The sequence below is a fragment of the Uranotaenia lowii genome, chromosome 2 (assembly GCF_029784155.1).
Source record: "Uranotaenia lowii strain MFRU-FL chromosome 2, ASM2978415v1, whole genome shotgun sequence".
NCBI classification, from domain to species: Eukaryota; Metazoa; Arthropoda; class Insecta; order Diptera; family Culicidae; genus Uranotaenia; species Uranotaenia lowii.
The window spans coordinates 192,452,354-192,461,129 of record NC_073692.1 but is presented as its reverse complement, the minus strand read 5'-3'; the positions used below and the strand labels follow the sequence as shown (position 1 = coordinate 192,461,129).

At 44.9% G+C, this 8,776-nt stretch overlaps 1 long non-coding RNA gene across 1 annotated transcript; it reads left to right on the top strand.

Moving 5' to 3' along the window:
• The first annotated feature begins 5,499 nt into the window (after positions 1 to 5,499).
• Positions 5,500 to 8,776, top strand: LOC129747960 (uncharacterized). The gene is made up of 3 exons (XR_008737614.1): positions 5,500 to 7,535; positions 7,608 to 7,690; positions 7,747 to 8,776. It is a non-coding gene; the product is annotated as an uncharacterized LOC129747960 (long non-coding RNA).

Sequence of the window (8,776 nt, the reverse complement as noted above, 5' to 3'; positions counted from 1 at the left end):
AGACATAAATCTGGTTTGAACATTTTGCTCAAGTAACCTTTCGAAATTTACAATCACCAATGGGTTCATGACCTCACACCTGATGAGGAACCGAAGTGATAGTAAATTGAATCGATCTTTCAAAGGGAGTATTCCTGCCAAAACTTCAAGACTCATGTTGTGTGTTGAGGGCATACAGCCCAAAGCGATACGGAGACAACGGTATTGGATACGCTCTAGTTTGATGAGGTGAGTTTTGGCAGCTGACTGGAAACAGAAGCTACCATATTCCATAACGGATAGAATAGTTGTTCGATACAATTTGATAAGATCTTCTGGATGGGCTCCCCACCAGGTGCCAGTAATTGATCGGAGAAAATTGATTCTTTGTTGGCATTTTCCTTTCAGATACTCAATGTGGGCTCTCCAGGTACACTTGGAATCAAACCAAACCCCAAGATACTTGAAACTCCTCGATTGAGTGATCGTTCTGCCTAGGAGTTGAAGCTTAGGTTGAGCAGGTCTACGTTTCTTAGAGAAAACAACCATTTCCGTTTTCTGAGGGGAAAACTCAATCCCAAGCCCCAAAGCCCAGGAAGACAATCTGTCTAAAGTATCTTGTAAAGGCCTGTGCAGATGAGACTCAGTAGATCCTGTGACAGACACTACTCCGTCATCTGCAAGTTGTCTTAGAGTGCAGCCTTCAGAGAGACAGCTGTCGATGTCACTCACATAAAAGTTGTACAAAAGTGGACTCAAACATGAACCCTGTGGGAGGCCCATGTAAGATGTTCTTCTAACTGCAAAATCTCCGTGAGCAAAGTTCAAATGTTTCTCACAAAGTAAGCTGTATAAGATGTTGTTCAATAGAGGAGGCAGACCCCGGGAGTGCAACTTGTCTGACAAAACCTCTATTGAGACTGCATCAAAAGCTCCCTTTATGTCTAGAAACACTGAAGCCATTTGCTCACGTTTTGCGTACGCCATTTGTATCTCTGAAGACAGCAAAGCAAGGCAATCGTTTGTCCCTTTGCCCCTTCGAAACCCAAATTGAGTATCTGAAAGGAGACCATTTGTTTCTACCCATTTGTCCAAACGAAACAATATCATTTTCTCCATCAATTTGCGTATACAAGACAACTGTTACATATGAATATTCTATGTTTATTTGATACGATACGAGCGCATTCGCAAACATTATTTTCATTAACCCATTCCCTCATGAAAGATTACTGAGCGTGCATACACGAAATAAGTACAAAAATAAAAGTTGCCATCAACAAACCGAAAAACACGGAAACAAAACACGGTGCAAAAATTCGCACCGCAGGAAGAATGTTTAGCCAGAAATCTGGCAGGCATAGAACAGACTCGGATTTGACAGGCGTCAAACCTAAACCTCAAAGGTTGGCAGCATTGAACTGTCATTGCGCTTCCGGAAAACTGCACAGAAAGTGCAAGGAAAAAAAGAAAAAGTGCGCCATTGGTGTGACGAACGCCGCTCCCCGGAGAAGCAACGATTTGCGGACAAATTTGAAGGTAAGCGGCATTCACAACCTCGGATTCGAAATTGAACCCACAGCTAACAAAAAAAAAAAAATGGTTCTTTTAGCTACGCTCCGCGGAAAGAGCCAGGAACACCGCTCGATCCCAGAATCGGGAGGAGACGAGAACGGCACGCTAAACGAGGAGTCGGTAGGTTATTCAAATAAACTCTAACTAAACCGATCCCTTACGAAAGTTCATTCTAGTCGTGAATCCACCAATTGGTCGCCACAAAATCCGCCAATCGATTCCGTCCACGTCGGGCGAAGAGTGGCTAGTTCCGAGCCACAGCAAAGACAGACAGGAAGAGAGCAAGATAAAAAAAGGGGTCAGACATGTGCTGTAAGTACCCAACAATACAGAAAAAGAGTTCATGCCTGACCAAGATATTTTTGTTCCGACAGGACCCCTTTTGGCTATTTCCTTTTGGCTTTTGGCCCATTTATCCGTTTGGCATTCTGGCCTTTTTGCTTTTGGCGTTTGCCTTGCTTAGCACCGCATCAAGGCGCAGCAGCTGGCAGGTGATCCAAAAACGGTTCTCCGGAATCACTGCCGATTCGGAAAAAAAACCCGAGGTGCAAGGTTGGCCTTGGCAGAAGGCACCGATCGTCCGTTCATCACCACATCAGTTGCGGCAACCCTTGGCATCGCGCTTTTCATCGCCTGTGGAGTGTTTGTTTTGGCGAGCTTCGGATCGTTCCCTATTTTTTCTGCGGAATTCGCAGTTTTTTTTTCCGGTTTCCCTGGTGCGAAAGTCGGTCAGTGGTCTTGTAAAAGTCCCACGAAAACCACTTCGACCTTGTGAACCAGTGCGTAACTCACTATTGTGGGCATAATTCGCACCAAAATTTGGCACGAGCCACGAGGAAAGGGAAAAATAGATCCGGTAGCCACATAGAATTCCCACCGCGCAGCAGTATTTCAGCGGATCCATCGTTACAGCAGTGTGCCCCATCACATCTACCACAAGCAGGAGGAAAGTTCGAGTCCACACGCCCACCGGAATTTGGTCAGCGGATGACAGGGCAAGGAAGCAAGACGGGACGAACATGTGCCATAGTGGAAATCTTCGCAGCTCAAGGAAACCCAACCCCGGGCCCAATAAAAAGGAGCAACAAACCAGAACTAGCAACGTAAGTCGCCTTTAAGTTCTTTCTTTCCATGGGGAGGCAAACATAAATGGGTAACTACTAGGAAATTTCGCAATCATCAAATTAAGATTGCACTGAAATTGTTTGCGAGCTTTAATATTTTTTCATTGGTGGCAGCAGACCACATGAAAGCCCATAACAAAATGGCGCCCAACTAAAATCGAACCGTTGCACTTTAGTTCGATCATTTGAGATATCATTATATTGTTTATGGTATCTTTATCGTTATGTTTTTGAGTACGTTAAATGGAACATATATAAAGTTGTTTCTTTCGTTATTATTGATTAATTTTCGCTCTTTTGAATTATCGTATCAAGTTTTGTTAATCTATAAGTCCACTTATTGAGAAATCTGGTTTTTTATGATCCGAATAAAAATGTATGATCAAATAGATTTGATTCACCTCCTCGATGAGGAGTTAGCATATGAATTGGCCTTGCGCCATGTTACTAATCTGGCACCCAGCACAAGACGGGCCAAAATTACTAAATTAAAAGCATTATTACAAGAAGACATCTTGAGAGACACGATTTACGTCAATTCGGAACACGCAATAGCGCCCGAAACAAACATTAACAATTGCCAAATAGCTATTAGAGAACTTAAAAATGGGGTTTATGAAGCTTTACGAAAGCGTGATATCGATCAATTAAATGGTTTCCGATCAAGATTACTGCACTACAAGCAGCGTTTAGCTTTGATTCCGCCGGTCGCGAGTTGTGAGGAAGCGCGAAACGTTTTAGGCGATACAGTCGAAGCGTTGTTGAGCGACATCAACGATTCAGTCAACAATGTCAACACGGTTCAGAGTGATTCGGGAAACATTACTGGTGAAATTAGCGGGGTAGGTAGTGTGTTAGGAACCATCAGAAAGACAACAGGTGGTTCTCAACGCAGCCATTCCGGAGGGCAGCTATTAGCAGTCGAGGACCAAAATAGCAGACGTAGTATCACAAGATCGGAAGAAGCAAGAGTACAAGTTCAGCACCAGGGCGATGATAGCCGGAGAAATCCAGATGACTTCGTCGAGCCAAACGATGACCTTCAGCAACCAAACAGCTTGACAACTCGAGGTTCAGTCAACATTATTGATGAACTTCGAGGGGATTTACAAGATCGTCGAAGAAGGCAGCAGAACTTTGGAGGCATTTCTCCTCGTTCCAATAGAAGCTACGGATACCAGGATCAACGAACTCTCAAGGCAATTCATAACTGGCCATTCAAATTTCGCGGCGAAAAGGACACGACATCCCTGAACATCTTCCTCGATAGGGTGGAAACCTTTGCCAAATCAGAAGGTCTCAGCGATCAGACACTGTTAGCATCGGTGAAGCATTTACTTCAAGAGGACGCGCTCGATTGGTATGCCAGAGCAATGGCTCAACGACGTCTCTATTCATGGGAAGCATTCAAGCAGGAGATAAGGCGGGAGTTTCTTCCAACGGGGTATGCGCAGATCCTACGACAAGAAGCAAGTTTCCGTTTCCAGGGTCCAAACGAATCATTCGACAAATTCTTCAGGGACATCTCCACCTTATTTCGTTTCATTGAGCCTCCACTGACGGAAGAGGAAAAGATGTTCATCGTAATAAAAAACATGAACATGGAATATGCATCGATAGTAACAGCCCGTCAGCCACAGACACTTGCAGACTTATTGTTCGTTTGTAGCAATTATGATGAAACTAGACTACTGCTAAGCAGACAACGCAGAATACCGGTTCCACACAACGTTTTACTAGAGCCAAATTTTGCCACACCAGCAGCATCCGGTCGTCCCCAGCACTTGCAACAACAGCAACGTTTCGGTCGAGTTCAGGTGGTAGAAACCGACGATCCATTGAGGGCAGCGACATCGCACGCAGCACCAACGTATCTACACACCGAAGAAACAGAACAGCAGCCTGAAGAAGAAAACTGGCAAATAAAGATTAATCAGTTGCTCGAACAGGTAAATGCAATAAAATTGCAAATGGAACGCAATACGACTCGATACAATCCAGTACAACAGAACCAGATAGCAAGGCGAGAACAACCACTCCTGCCATCAACTCAGCCGATCAGGCAGAATGTGCAAGATGTTCGACGTGACGGAGCAGCAGCTGTTCAGAGGCAAGTTCTTCCAGCAATTAGACAGGCCAACGGACAAAATCAACAGCGGTCACCACAATGGGCAACACAGCTATGTCACCTACCAAAGGTAGCCAACAAGATCCATATCGATATCAAAACACGCCAGTCGTTACCATCACAACCCCACCATCCCGATTAAGACTTTCCGATCAAGACGAATTCCCCGATTACGACCGCAGGGGCGAAACGTCACCTGCGACGCAACTGCGTAGGCGCGCACTGCGTGCGTGGACCAGCAGGCACCTGGAACCCGACAATGTTATCAGTACTTGCAACCATAACCGCAGGGGTGAAACGTCACCTGCGACGTAGCTGTGTGGAAGCACGCAAAGCGTGTGAGACTGCAGGCACCTGTATGAGCCAACATGATCAAAGCAAACGCCGACCACCGAAACATCATCGAATCAGGAATCCGAGGCACCGGAACCCAATAACGGCCACCGGACACCCGATCTCATCAGCTATGTACACAGGTAAGGCCTGTCAACGAAGTGCAACGTCGCGCGAAACACCGTTAGCCGATCAAGAGAAATCGAACCTTTGGAAAGCGTAGTGAGCAAAAAAAAAAAAAAAAAAAAAAAAAAAAAAAAAAAAAAAAAAAAAAAAAAAAAAAAAAAAAAAAAAAAAAATTCTTATATACCTCCTCGTAAGTACAACAAAATGTCCAGCTATGTCCGCCACTAATGGTAGTCAACAAAGTCGTCATCGATATCAAAACACGCCAACCGTTATCACAACGAGCATCTGCCAAGCTTAACGACTCTCCACAAAGTTAAAGCCGGAGTAAACCGTTGACAAAAGCAGCATACATCCCGATCCAGACACTTGACTCTGCTTCACAGAAGTTACAGAAACAATCAGGACAACACACAGCGTAGCTGGAACGAGGTTGCGAGATTCACTCTGACCTTCTCCATGTCGGGAGAAATCAATCTTGACCAAGCTTCCCAAAAAAGAGAGCCTAATAGTGGCATCTACAACAAACCCTAAGGAGACCGCAGGAGCGAAACGTCACCTGCGACGCAATTATTCAGAACCTGTAAGACAACACGTATTACACACATGACACGCGATAACCGATCTCGACAACTACCCGATCTCGAGAACTACCCGATCTTGACGATTATCCCGATTTTGTCAAGGTTACTTATCTGAACCACTCCTCGACCAGGGCGCAGAGGCAAAACGTCACCTAAGACGCAGCTGTTCAGTAAGCACGCCAAGCATGCGAACCGTAACACCAAAGGCCAACTGCAAAATACCCAATCACCTTTGGCTATGCACACAGGCAAGGCCTGGCAACGAAGCGCAACGTCGCGCGAAACACCGTAAGCCGATTGAAAAATCGCGTATCTGGAAAACGTAATGAGCAAAAACTCTTCATCTACCTCCTCGCAAGTACAGCTTGATGTACAGCTAAGTCCGCTATCCAACGTAGCCAACAAGATCATCTTCGATGTCAAAAACACGCTAAGCGGTAATTCTACCACCTCTGCCAACTACGACATTTTTTCACCAACCATGACAACAAATGTTAAAGCTTAGAGATCAACCTCTACCAAACCACATAATACGCTAAGCACGCTAAGAAATACGCTATGGTGCTAAGCACCATACCATCACAACAGATGATGACGATGCAATTGTACATCAAGAATTGACGCACTAACCACAAAAAATAATATGCCACGGATCAAGCACAGTAGCAAAGGGGGTCACCAAGAAAAAGATCTAAAGGAACGCGATCTGAGGGCGCGGTTTAACCCTCATTCTGGGCTCTTGGTGATTTAGAAGACTAAATCCTTCTTCGCCCTGAACTTCTGTTGCTATTTCGAAACCAAACCAGCACAAAAACCTAGTATTAATGTTGTATTAGTTCTACTTTGTAAGATCTTTCTCATTAGTTTATAACATGATATTTGATCTTGATATTTGTGAGCTGCTTCAGTAGAACCGTCTAGAAAATTCAGGCTTCGAAGGAGTATTTTGCCAGACGAGCTGGCGTAGATCGACACCATCTGCCAAAACTCGTTGGCTTAGAGTTTGTTATTAGTTTTGCCTAATACTATTGGCGTTATGTTCTTCAGTTTTTCTGCCATGAATCGATGGCGTTGAGATTATGATTATTATGGTTAAGATGAGATTATGATTAGCTTTGCATATATTCAGTTATGTAGTTTATCACCAGTGCACGGTGAATTGTGATCGAGCTTCGCTCGATAGTTAGTCGATCAACACTCCTTATTCGAATGCCTAGTGGCGTGATTAAGAATTTTTCATGAATCGCTGTCACGATTCATGAAAAATTCTACCAAAGTAGCAATGTTATGTTACATATGAATATTCTATGTTTATTTGATACGATACGAGCGCATTCGCAAACATTATTTTCATTAACCCATTCCCTCATGAAAGATTACTGAGCGTGCATACACGAAATAAGTACAAAAATAAAAGTTGCCATCAACAAACCGAAAAACACGGAAACAAAACACGGTGCAAAAATTCGCACCGCAGGAAGAATGTTTAGCCAGAAATCTGGCAGGCATAGAACAGACTCGGATTTGACAGGCGTCAAACCTAAACCTCAAAGGTTGGCAGCATTGAACTGTCATTGCGCTTCCGGAAAACTGCACAGAAAGTGCAAGGAAAAAAAGAAAAAGTGCGCCATTGGTGTGACGAACGCCGCTCCCCGGAGAAGCAACGATTTGCGGACAAATTTGAAGGTAAGCGGCATTCACAACCTCGGATTCGAAATTGAACCCACAGCTAACAAAAAAAAAAAATGGTTCTTTTAGCTACGCTCCGCGGAAAGAGCCAGGAACACCGCTCGATCCCAGAATCGGGAGGAGACGAGAACGGCACGCTAAACGAGGAGTCGGTAGGTTATTCAAATAAACTCTAACTAAACCGATCCCTTACGAAAGTTCATTCTAGTCGTGAATCCACCAATTGGTCGCCACAAAATCCGCCAATCGATTCCGTGCACGTCGGGCGAAGAGTGGCTAGTTCCGAGCCACAGCAAAGACAGACAGGAAGAGAGCAAGATAAAAAAAGGGGTCAGACATGTGCTGTAAGTACCCAACAATACAGAAAAAGAGTTCATGCCTGACCAAGATATTTTTGTTCCGACAGGACCCCTTTTGGCTATTTCCTTTTGGCTTTTGGCCCATTTATCCGTTTGGCATTCTGGCCTTTTTGCTTTTGGCGTTTGCCTTGCTTAGCACCGCATCAAGGCGCAGCAGCTGGCAGGTGATCCAAAAACGGTTCTCCGGAATCACTGCCGATTCGGAAAAAAAACCCGAGGTGCAAGGTTGGCCTTGGCAGAAGGCACCGATCGTCCGTTCATCACCACATCAGTTGCGGCAACCCTTGGCATCGCGCTTTTCATCGCCTGTGGAGTGTTTGTTTTGGCGAGCTTCGGATCGTTCCCTATTTTTTCTGCGGAATTCGCAGTTTTTTTTTCCGGTTTCCCTGGTGCGAAAGTCGGTCAGTGGTCTTGTAAAAGTCCCACGAAAACCACTTCGACCTTGTGAACCAGTGCGTAACTCACTATTGTGGGCATAATTCGCACCAAAATTTGGCACGAGCCACGAGGAAAGGGAAAAATAGATCCGGTAGCCACATAGAATTCCCACCGCGCAGCAGTATTTCAGCGGATCCATCGTTACAGCAGTGTGCCCCATCACATCTACCACAAGCAGGAGGAAAGTTCGAGTCCACACGCCCACCGGAATTTGGTCAGCGGATGACAGGGCAAGGAAGCAAGACGGGACGAACATGTGCCATAGTGGAAATCTTCGCAGCTCAAGGAAACCCAACCCCGGGCCCAATAAAAAGGAGCAACAAACCAGAACTAGCAACGTAAGTCGCCTTTAAGTTCTTTCTTTCCATGGGGAGGCAAACATAAATGGGTAACTACTAGGAAATTTCGCAATCATCAAATTAAGATTGCACTGAAATTGTT